Source organism: Cetorhinus maximus, chromosome 10 (assembly GCF_964194155.1).
Source record: "Cetorhinus maximus chromosome 10, sCetMax3.hap1.1, whole genome shotgun sequence".
NCBI lineage: Eukaryota > Metazoa > Chordata > Chondrichthyes > Lamniformes > Cetorhinidae > Cetorhinus > Cetorhinus maximus.
Window position 1 is genome coordinate 80,080,342 of NC_135888.1, and position 12,283 is coordinate 80,092,624.

A 12,283-nucleotide genomic window follows, 5' to 3' on the forward strand; every position below is an offset into this window, starting at 1 on the left:
CCAGTCATTAGCATTTTGATTAACATCGTCACTCTGACAGTAATAGTTGGTTGAATCTTTCTGCTTCAAGTTGTCGATTTTTAAAGTGAATTTGCTCTCATTGGTGCCGGAGAAACGGGGTTCGATCCCTGACATTCGAGTAAAGTTTGCAGACCCTGGGCTCAAGGACAGGAGCCATTTGATGGTAGAGTTAGGTAGTACATAACCCCATTTTATTCGGCGATCATCTCCTTTCCTGCTGCTTAGACATTCCAGTCTCACCGTTTCTCCCTCTCGACCATTCACAATTGCTTGGTCAATTCTCAGATTAGCGTTCGTTAACACTGGATCTGAAAAAGAAGGGAGACAGAAATATTCAGCCAAACGCAGATAGGGGCGAATGGAGAAAAAAAAAAGGATTTGGGTGCGGGGGAAGGCTGGCCCCTTACCCATTTGTAGGGCAATCAGGAGAAAGCTGCAGAACACCCCCCGCATTTTCAATTCGGTTGGCCTGGTTCAGTGTATTCGGTTGGTCTGACACCGCCCCACAGGAGAATTCAAGTGAAGTCCTGTTGTTCAGAGGAGGCTGGGTTATGAATTTCCTTTGTGGTATATCAGCAGGTCCTAAACGAATTGTTCTGCAATCCTGGCCGACGAAAGCTCAACTCATGTCCGACACAACTGTCAACTGTTGGTAGCTCTCTTACCTTTGAGTCCGAAGGTTGTGGATTCAAGCACCACTCCATGAAAATGTCTACACTGATATACAGTGCAGAACTGAAGGAAAGATAGGTGAAGTTTTGCTAAGTTAGAGAAAGCTCTGACACGTCCCTAACTGATTCAGATAAGAAGCTGGCTGATACAGCAGTGGCTATGGATAGTCCTTTGGTAGTTGTTAGGAACTAGAGGTAGTTTGTGTAAGTTGTATTTGTGGGTGTTAGGAATGAGTTTTAGCTTTAAGTTTAATTTGTATTTATATGTTAAGGGGGGAATTTGAGTTTTAGTTTCACTTTAAAAGATGCCTGCATTATAATGAGGTTTTATGACTCTTGAAGGGGAATTAAAACCAACATAAGGTAGAAAAGCCTGGGCTGTTGATTGATTGGTAAGGGGATCAAAGGTTATGGGGAGAAGGCGGGAGAATGGGGTTGAGAAACTTATCAGCTATGATTGATTGGTGGAGCAGACTTGATGGGCTGAATGGCCTAATTTCTGCTCCTATGTCTTATGGTCTTATGGTTGCTTCGCAACAGGAGGCCCACACAGGGACACAGAGAAACCGAAAGCAGCTTGAGTTCAGTTGGTGATTATGCTCTAAGGTGGAGGAAGCAGTTTAAGTCTCTCTCTAGCTGACATACTAGCAGATTGCTGAGGATCCATATGTTCGTATTTGGTAGTGATGTTGCAGTTGAAGATATTATGAACATACAAATTGGGAGCAGGAGTAGGCCATTCAACTCCTTAACCCGGCTCCACCATTCAATAAGATCATGAATGACCCGATTGTGGCCTCAAATCCACATACCCTACTTCTGGTAATCTTTAACTCTCTTGTTAGTCAAGAATCTATCTACCTCTGCATTAAAAATATTCAATGAGCCTGCCTCCACTGCTCTCTGAGGAAGAGTTCCAAAGATTCATGACCCTCAGAGAAAAAAAATTCTCCTCATCTCCGTCTTAAATGGGAGTCCCCTTCTTTTGAAGCATGTCCCCTGGTTCTAGTCTCTCCCACAAGGGGAAACATTCTTTCAGCATCATATCGGAGAGATAAAGAAGATTAGAAGTCAGGCATTAATCGGAAAGTGGTTGGTAGTGGGCTTCACGAGGAAGGAGAGGTGAGACAGTTTGAAGGGTGGAGAACAGCACCAAAAAAAGAGCTATTGACAACGTAAGCAAGCAACATGCCAAAACGAAGTAGTTGTATGATCAGGACTTAACATGTAAATATTATTCTACAGGCAAGTTTACAGAATAGGAAAAATATAGTACTACTTGTGGATGTTATTCTCTAGCTCTCTGGTCCCTATTCCCTGCTGTCTCTGGCAACTATAAAAGGGATTAAGGTCTCACCTCCATCTATACCCTATGTTTTATTTAGATCGCATCACTCCTTTCATCACAGACTATAAGATTTCACCATTGAAACAATATTTTCTTTGTCCCCTATACCCGTGACCACTCCAAATTCATCCGGAATAGTTGGATTCTATTGTTTAAAAGACTTAAGTAGCTAAACATGTGCTGATAAAGATTCTTAAAATAAGGCTTAAGTGGCTTTCCAAATGTCACGTAGAACAAAGCACACTGAAAGTTCCAGCTCAGTGACTATTTATTGCACTGATACCAAAAATTTTAAGTAAAAAAAGTGTCAAGGTGCAAAAAAAATTTCAAACATATTGATAGTTCACCCCCTATCCGAAGAGTACCAAGCTCGTGGCAGTCCTGTTGATAGTCCCTGAGCCACAAATTACTTTACCATTCAAACCATGAATGGCATCTTCAGCATCTTGAGGCTCCTTGAACTCAGGGGGATTTCATGCTTTCTAGTCTGTCCTCATCAATCCATAGTAGCTGGCACCGGTTCCCAAGTTACCTACATAGACTTTGGGCCTCTCTCAGTGGCTCCTTCACCACACTTCAGCTTGTGCTTAGCCCACCAGCCTGCCAAATAAACCATTCCCTCACCCAGGGAAACCCTGGGGAACCCTGCACTCTCCAGAATTAGCACCACCTGTCCGTATGGACTTGGCTGACAGCCACCATGGCAACCACCGGACCCAGTGCAAACTGGGGAGACAGCACAACCTCCCCACTACACAATTGTGCTGAGAGTTCCGATTGTGACAGACCTCTGTAAATTTCAGATCATCCAAAATTCTACTGTCCATGTCCTAACTTGCAGTAAACCCCATTCACCTATCACCCCTGTGCTTGCTGACCCACATTGGCCCCTGGTCAAGCAAGTCCTCAGCTTGAAAATTCTCACCCTTGTTTTCAAATCCCTCCATGGCCTTGGCCCTCCCTATCTCTGTGATCTCCTCCAGTCCCACAACCCTCCTTGATGTCTGTGCCCATCTAGTTCTGGCCTACTGAACATCACTCTGCCATTGGTCGCCATGCTTTCAGCTGCCTAGCCTCTAGTCTGAGCTCTGGTGTTCCCAAACCTCTCCGACTCTATTTCCTCCTTTACAATATCCTTAAATGCTACCTCTATGACAAGCATCTTTCCGTGTGCCCTAATATTGCCTTGTGCAACTCGGTGTCAAATTTTATTTTATAATGCTCCTGTGAATCACTTTGGGGTGTTTTATTATGTTAAAGGTGCTATACAAATATAAAATGTTGCTGTTAGATTATACCCAATCTAACATACATCATATTGTACAAAGTTGCATGTTCCAAATAAAGAAACAAAGTTAATGCTTTGTTAATGCAATTGTAGTAATTTATATGTTTAAAGTAAAAAGTGCTAGTTTGATATCCTTTAGGATAATTTAACACAATCACCCAGCAGCTAGTGAATTCATTCATAACAGATACCTAGTAAATGAATTCATAGGTTCCCTAAAAACTTTGGAATAACATGGAATATATAACACCGAAAAGTGTAAAACCCTTGCAAGACATCTCCAGAAACTGACTCATGTATTCCATTAGTCTGGTAATCGTTTCCTTTCAGTTTGTGAGCAGTTTTGCCAATTCAGCATAACTTTACTGAATTTAAAAAGAATCTTCTACTCCAGTATCCAATTGCTTTTTAGATAGTTCTATATCTCTCCTGGGGATTCATTTCCATATTGTTCACTCTTTCTGTGGAAAACTACCCAGACTCAGTCCTAATTACATTTCTTGGTCAGCATGGATCTGTGTTACCTTTATACCACTCTTGCGATTTTGTTCAAGCAATTTTCCGGATTTACCATTTACTGTTTTTACTTTAATAAGATCACACCTTGGGTGTATCCTTTCAAGGATGAGGAGTCCAAATTTCTCCAGTTTTTGCTGATAACACATTCCTGACCTCGGGGAACAGTTTTTGGGGAGGGATGGCGATTAGAAGTACCACGCCCAGCATCAATTTGCAGATTTGTAGCCCATGGCTGCAGAATAGCAGTGCCTTCGTGGCCTGTTCCTCTTTTATTCATAACGCTGATAAAACCACAAAGGATAAACATGACCCACCCTCCTCTGAGAAATAAAGCTTCACTTGAGCTCCTCAGTACTGTACAGGAAAAGCACTGAACGGCACAACCCAGCTGAAAATGCAGGGGATGTTTTGCACGTTTCTTCTGATTGTCCTCCAAATGGGTGAGGAGTCAATCTCCCTGTATGTCTTTATCTTCACGCTGTCGTTATTGGAATTCACCTGAACATTTTCTGTCTCCTTTTTCATTTCAGAGCCAGTGATATCTCATACTGCTCTACATATACCTTCAGCTACTGTACTCAGCCAGGAGGGAGGATCGGTGACACTTCAGTGTGCAACTAATAATGACAAACCTCTCATGAAGTGGGGTTATGTACCACCTGGCTCTTCAAAGATCAAATGGCTTGTGTCCTGGAGCCCCAAATCTACAAATTTTACTCGAATGTCAGGGATCGAACCCCGTTTTTCCGGAATCAAAATGAGCAAATACGCTTTAAAAATTGACAACTTGAAACTTAAAGATTCAGCCAGATATTATTGTCAAAATGGGAATGAAGGTGATGACTGGTGTGGGTGTGGAACTACACTGAAGGTGAAACCAAGTAAGTGATGGGAAACATTTAAACAGGTAGGATGGTTTACTCTGGCTGTGAGATGGAGACAAGTGCATTACTTTCCTCCAAATGCCAAGAGGGAACCTATTTGCTGAGGAGGGGTGATCTAGACGTCACCAGAGATAGATCTATTCCCTCTTCAATGTCTTACAAGCATTTCATTTACAGGTAATCAATTCTACTGAGTCTAATATTGGTTACTGTACTGCTCTGAGGTATTTCTCTTTAAATGTGGTAATTGGGGATGTCTTGGTGGTTTCTTCCTGGCATTTTGGAATTTATTTATATGGAACAAAGTCAACTATATAAACCTGGTACAGATGGAATGGGATACAGCCACTGGCTTAGACCTGGTGTAGATACATCCGAGTACAAGATTTAGAAGCAGTAGGCCATTTGGCTCATTGAGCCTGTCCCACCATTGAATGAGATCATGGCTGATCTGATTGTGGCCCCAACTCCATATTCCACCCCAACCCTTGACTCCATTGTCGATCAAAAATCTATCAAACTCAGACTTGAATATATTCAATGGCCCTGCTTCCACCACTCTCTGGGAAAGAGAGTTCCAAAGACTCACAACCCTCTGACAGAAAAAACTCCTCCTCGTCTCCATCTTAAATGGGAAACCTCTTATTTTTAAAATGTGTTCCCTTATTCATTCATGGGATGTGGGCTTCACTGGCTGGACCAGCATTTATTGCCCATTCCTAATTCCCCTTGAGAAGGTGGTGCTGAGCTGCCCTCTTGAACCGTTGCAGTCCATGTAGCATAGGTATACCCACAGTGCTATTATGAAGGGAGTTCCAGGATTTTGACCCAGTGATAGTGAAGGAACAGTGGTATATTTCCAACTCAGGGTGGTGAGTGACTTGGTGGGGGGAGGGGGGGTGGTGGGGGGGCGGGCACTTCCAGGTGGTGGTGTCCCCATCTATCTGCTACCCTTGTCCTTCTAGATGGTAGTGGTTATGAGTTTGGAAAGTGCTGTCTAAGGAGCCTTGGTGAATTCCTGCAGTGCATCTTGTAGGTGGTACACACTGCTACTACTGTGCGTTGGTGATGGAGGGAGTGAATGTTTGTGGATGTAGTGCCAATCAAGCAGCTGCTTTGTCCTGGATGGTGTTAAGTTTCTTGAGCATTGTGGCAGCTGCAATCATCCAGGCAAGTGGGGAGTATTCCATCACATTCCTGACTTGTGCCTTGGTGGACAGGCTTTGGGGAGTTAGGAGGTGAGTTACTCATCACGTTATTCCTAGCCTCTGACTTGCTCTTGTAGCCACAGTATTTATATGGCTAGTCCAGTTCAGTTTCTGGCCAATGGTAACCCCTGGGATGTTGATAGTGGGGGATTCAGCGATGGTAATGCCGTTGAATGTCAAGGGGCGATGGTTAGATTCTCTCTTGTTGGAGACGGTCAATGCCTGGAACTTGTGTGGCGTGAATGTTACTTTCCACTTGTTAGCCCAAGCATGGATATTGTCTAGGTGTTGCCGCATTTGAATATGGGCTGCTTCAGTCCCTGAGGAGCAGCGAATGGTGCTGAACATTGTATAAACAGCGAACATCCCCACTTCTGACCTCGTGATGGAAGGAAGGTCATTGATGAAGCAGCTGAAGGTGGTTGGGCCGAGGACACTCTAGTTCTAGTCTCTCCCACAAGGGGAAATCATCCTTTCAGCATGCACCCTGTCAAGTCCCCTCAGGATCTTTTTTGTTTCAATAAGATCACCTCTCAATCTTCTAAACTCCAATGGATATAGGCCCAACCTGTCCACCCTTTCCTCATAAGATAACCTCTTCCTCCCAGGAACCTCCCAGTTGATTAAATCTTCTCTGAACTGTCTCCAATACAATTATGTCCTTTCTTAAATAAGGAGACCAAAACTGTACACAATACTCCAGATGTGGTCTCACTAACACCCTGTACAACTGGAGCAAAACATCCCTATTTTTTATTTTATATAGAATTCCCCTTGCAATAAACAGCAACATTCCATTTGCCTTCCTAATCACTTGCTGTACCTGCATACTAACTTTTTGTGATTCATGTACCAGGAGACCCAGATCCCTCTGTACTTCATGGTTCTGCAATCTCTCTCTATTTAAATAATATGCTTTTTTTTATTCTTCCTGCCAAAGATGAAGCAGGACAATGGACTGAAGCTGATACAGATGGAGCAGGGCTGGGCCAATGGGGTAAAGCTGGTACAGATGGATCAAGGCTGGGCCAATGAGATGAAACTGGTACAGATGGATCAGGGACAAAGCCAATGGGGTAAAGCTGGTACAGATGGAGCAGGGTTGGGCCAATGAGATGAAGCTGGTACAGATGGATCAGCCTTTGAGAATGTTAAGGATGCCATTTCAAGCAACTTATTGTACTATGTCATTTAGTTGAACATTTATCAATGATATTGTGTTTGGTTTTCCCAAATTAGATGACAAAATGTTCTCTTGCTTTGAAATGTGTACTATGAATGTAAGTTGAATAGATTTATTCAGGATGTGTTAAATTTCACAATGATATGAACTAATGAAGGAGGCTGTTCAACCAATCCATGGCAACCATAGAAATCTACTAATTCCTTAGCACAACATTCAACTGTCTGCCAGATGAATTCAAATATTTTGCTGTACAGTCCAAACTCAAAGATCACTTAAGGCATTACGCTTTACATGAAGTACTTCCTGATGTCCTGACATTGCTTTTTTAAATCAATTTATACCTTTATCTCTTGGCCTGTGCTCCTGGTTAATCTTAAAATACTGCTTGCAAAGGATGAAACTTTTCTATTCTATTAGTACATTATATATCTCTGTAAGGACCCTTCTCCTACATCTCCTTTCAAAACTGAAGAACCCAAGTTTTCTCATGTTTCCTCATCAATCTTCTGATACTAGGCACCAGCCATTTATACATTTAATCTCCAGCTCAGTCACATAATTAAAAGAACAAATATGGGGAAAATACAAATGAAAGTATTTTGAAGAGCCTGGTTGGAGAACAAACACAATGCTTCATTTTAAAGCTGCACAAAAACCAGTTTAGGAAAACTCTTAAGAGATACAATGCAACTACCTTTAATTGGAGCTGTAATAGTCCATGTTGTTTTAATGCGGTAAAAGAGAATTGAAATTAATTGCCTTTTCCCCTTCTAATTTCAGCCATTCTACCAATGCCACCTTCAGTGGATGTCCATTATGCACCTCCTGAGAAAATTCCCCAGCAGACTGGCAGCACGCTTGTCTGTGTGTCAAGAGGTTTCTACCCCCAAAAAATATCTGTGTCTTGGTATAAAGAAGGCATACAGCTGTTTTCGGGGATTACACACTCATTTACACTGGTGGATTCGAAAGACTGTTACACCATGATCAGTAAATTAGCAATTTCAACATCTCAATGGTTCAGTGGCTCTCATTACACTTGCCTTGTTTCTCATGAATCCCTGTCTTCTCCAATCATCAGAAAGATCAGTAAAGATGGTACGTTCATTAAACAGGCTGTTTCCAGATCCGTTATGGCATCTTTATTTATTACTGGCTTCGAATTAAGTCTCACCACTTTAACAGAACAAGAGTTTTTAGCCAATGTGCCTTTATCAACACTATTGGTTCAGGGTTGCTGTTGCAACTGTAGTAATGTTTACAGGCTGTAATATTTATTAATGCAGTATATAAAACTTCAAAAGCACAGGCTGGTTCTCATTTAAATAATATAGTTCCAATCAGGCATAAGACCTATAAGCAGTTTTAGGTGTAAGAAAGGATGATTGAGCAGAATAAACTTTTCCTTTCTTAGAAGCTAAACCCCATTGACCTCACCAATTGACTCAAACCATTCTCCACCCATAAACACCCTTCATTTCCTTTTGACTTTTATTCACTTTAATGGTTTGCCCTGTTAGCTTACAATATTTCACAACTCTGTTATGCTTTTGGTTGAAAAGGTTTTTGTCTGGCCTCCTTTCTTGTATCTAATTTAAACCTTGTGTCCCCTAACTATTTGTCAAGGCTCTTCATCCTCTTCAAAATTTGAAGTAGGTCACCTGAAGGTCCCTCTTTTTTATTTATTCATGGAATGTGGGCATCGCTGGCAATGCCAGCATTGTTGCCCATCCCTAATCCCTTGAGAAAGTGGTGATGAGACGCCTTCTTGAACTGCTGCAGCCCATCTTGTTGTAAATGCACACACAGTGCTGTTAGAGAGTTCCAGGTTTTTGACCCAGCGACGGTGAAAGAACGGTTTCAAGTCAGGATGGTGTTTGGCTTGGCGACGAACCTGCAGATGGTGGTGTTCACATGCACCTGCTGTCCTTGCCCTTCTGGGGAAGGTCTGTGATAGATTGGAAGGCAAGAGAGATTAAATGTCAAAAGGATACTCGGTGCAAGGCCAAAGGGAGTGGTAATGGAATAAGTAAAGTTAATCTCTCCTACCTTCCATCTTATCACAAACCTCCCCTTTTGTTCTCTTTCCCACCCTCCCCCATTTCACTGGCTGAAAACCTTTTACAGCTCTAGCTTTTCCCAGTCCGGATAAAAGATCATCAACTGAAATGTTAACTCTGTTTCTCTCTCCACAGATGCTAGCGCACCTGCTGAGTATTTCATTTTCTGTTTTTATTTCAGAAATGGATCGCCCTCTTAAGACCAGTTTTGTGTTGTAGTTTTATAGGCAATGGTTCCATAGACCCTTAAGTTATGTGGAAAATCCAACATAAGCTGAATAAATTGAATCACCTTTTGCTGATAAAGGAGATAAGAACGAACAGTGATGCAGTCTGCATGCAGGGTACTCATGATTATTTGCCCATGACAAACATTGCTCTGAGGGTTCCTCATTATAAAATGGATTTGAGGAGCATTAGGGACATGTAGACATAAATCTTATTCTTGCTTAAGATCTTGTTAGGTTCACTGCTAAGAAATCTGAGCAGATTTTTTCAGCACATTGCGAAGTGAATGCTTTACATCAGAGCAGACCCAGGGTCCAAAGTGGAATGTTTTCCTGTGCGACTCTCAATGACTGAGGAGGAAAGTGAACTAACTTATTCTACAGCTGATGTTTGTACCTCAAGTGAATCTCTACTTGGAAATTTATTAAACACTGATGTTCTGAAGTTCTCATTTGCATCTTTACTTGGTTTCAATTCAGTTTAAGTTAGCAAGATCTATATTATTAAAATTTGGGTCCATGTGACATAGGAACAAATTGCTGGAGAGCTTTCTTAACTGAAAAGAGACCACTGTTCCTTTGACCAGTCTCCTAGTCATGTTGCAGAAGTTTTGTCCACAAGATCATTGCAATGCTTTTTTTTCTGAGACTAGTGCCGAACATGGCTGACATTGTCCATTTGTACTTCATAAACCTGTTTCAAACCAGCATCTCCTCCAGACCACAGTGAGCATTGGTGTGGGAAATCCTAAGAATGCAAGAACATAAGAATTAGGAACAGGAGTAGGCCATTCGGTCCCTTGAGCTTACTCTGCCATTCAATAAGATCATGACTGATCTGCTTGTGGCCTCAACTCTGCTTTCCTCTCCATCCCTCATAGCCCTTAAACCCCTCATCGATTAAAAATCTATCAACCTCAGATCTGAATATATTCAATGACCCACCCTCCACTGCAGTCTGGGAAAGAGCATTCCACAGACTAACAACCCTCTGAGAGAAAATATTCTCCTCATTAGAGTCTTAAATGGAACACCCCTAATTTTAAAAATGTATCCATTAGTTCTAGACTCCCCCACAAGGGGAAACATCCTCTCAGTATTCACCCTGTCAAGTCCCTTCAGGATCTTATATGCTTCAATAAGATCAGCTCTCATTTTCCTAATTTGCAATGGGTGTAGGTCCAACCTTTCTATATAAGACAACCCCTTTATCCCAGGAATCAGTCGAGTTAACTCATTCATTAGTTTAACCTTAAATCAGGCATGAAGCATGTTCAAAGGACTATCTGAATGCTTCTCCATAATTTTAGTTTTGTATATCAAATTACCAAAAAATTAAAATCAAAATAACTTTATAATTACATAGATATGTTATATAATTACAATATGTTAATATACTTATAAGTTACTTTGTTTTTGAAGTACAGTAATATTTTTGTTTTAATATTGTTAATCACAGTTGTCTAGCTCAGACTCTACCACTTGGGTACTATATAAATCTTATATTGTTTTGAAAGATAGAGCAAGAATTCATTCCATGTAATACATTCCTATCAAATACATTTGTTTTCTCAATAAATAAATTGAGGAGGCTTTTGGATGATTATTTTTCGTGGTGGGATTGGTCTGTAAAGTATTGACAAAAGAAGATTCTGTACCAAATATTGGATAATAGGCTGCCTATCATCCGCAAATACACTGACTTCAAGTAAGGTAGATTTTAATAATACATCGTTATCTTGCAGTTATTATCATTTATTTTTGGAAGGTCGGAGTAGGAGCAGGAAAAAGTTTGACTGTTTTACTTCCTGAAAGCCGTGCCTGTGATCACCTTCCCCGAATGAGCTGAAAGTTCTCACCTCTCTCCATTTCATCTCATGTTCTTAGCTTATTATGTACCATTGAGTTAAATAACTGCAAAGTCTATTTATCAAGCATAGCATAAGCTTTCGTATTAGCTGTGTCATCTTGTGCTGCGTCTGCTATCTTGTGCTTTAACAGTTTATAAACCATTAAGTGTTTTACCTGCTAGAATAATCAGGTTGTGCCAAAATGGACCCAATGTTAATCTTTACCATGTTCTGTTTCTAGAGTTCTGAATGTCTGATTGATTCTGCTTTGTTCCAAAATTATTGGCGCTATTTAACCAGGATACTCACTACTCTCTGCCTTCACTTCACATGTTTTAAATGCATTTAATCGAATGCATGTGATGAAGCTATAAATACTTGTTTAATCTCTGATCAAATGATCTGTTTCCTGTCTCTGCGTAGATGGTTACATTCAGGAGCCTGTAATGCATCTGACCTCTCCCCAACTTGACACTGTCTCTGGAGGACAAACTGTTACAATGACTTGTTTGGTGTCAGACTTTTACCCTGCGGATATTTCTGTGACATGGAGAGATGAGAATGGCCCAGTGGATACAGGAGTGACACAGTTTGGAGTGGCTTTGGGCAGTAACAGCACCTATCGGACTGTGAGCCAGCTCACTGTGCCAACAGCAGAGTGGGAGAGTAACAGTACTTACTGGTGTGAGGTGAAACACGTGTCCCTGGGACAACCAATACGGAGAGCAATCAGTAAGGATCTGGGTAAGGTCATGTGTGTGTGTGTGTGTGTGTGCGCGTGTGTGTTTTTGCGTGCTTTGGGAATGAATGGGTGGAATGAACCTGTGTGGGTATCGATGTGCATGGGGTGTTTGTTTCGGGGATATGTATGTGTGGGGATATGTGTGTGGGCCTGGGTTGGGTGTGTGTTTGTGGGAGGGAGCAGTTTGTGGATGTGTGTGTGTGGTGTTGTTGGGCTGTGAACATATGAACATACAAAATTAGGAGCAGGACTAGGCCACTTTCCTGCCTAACCTTGGCC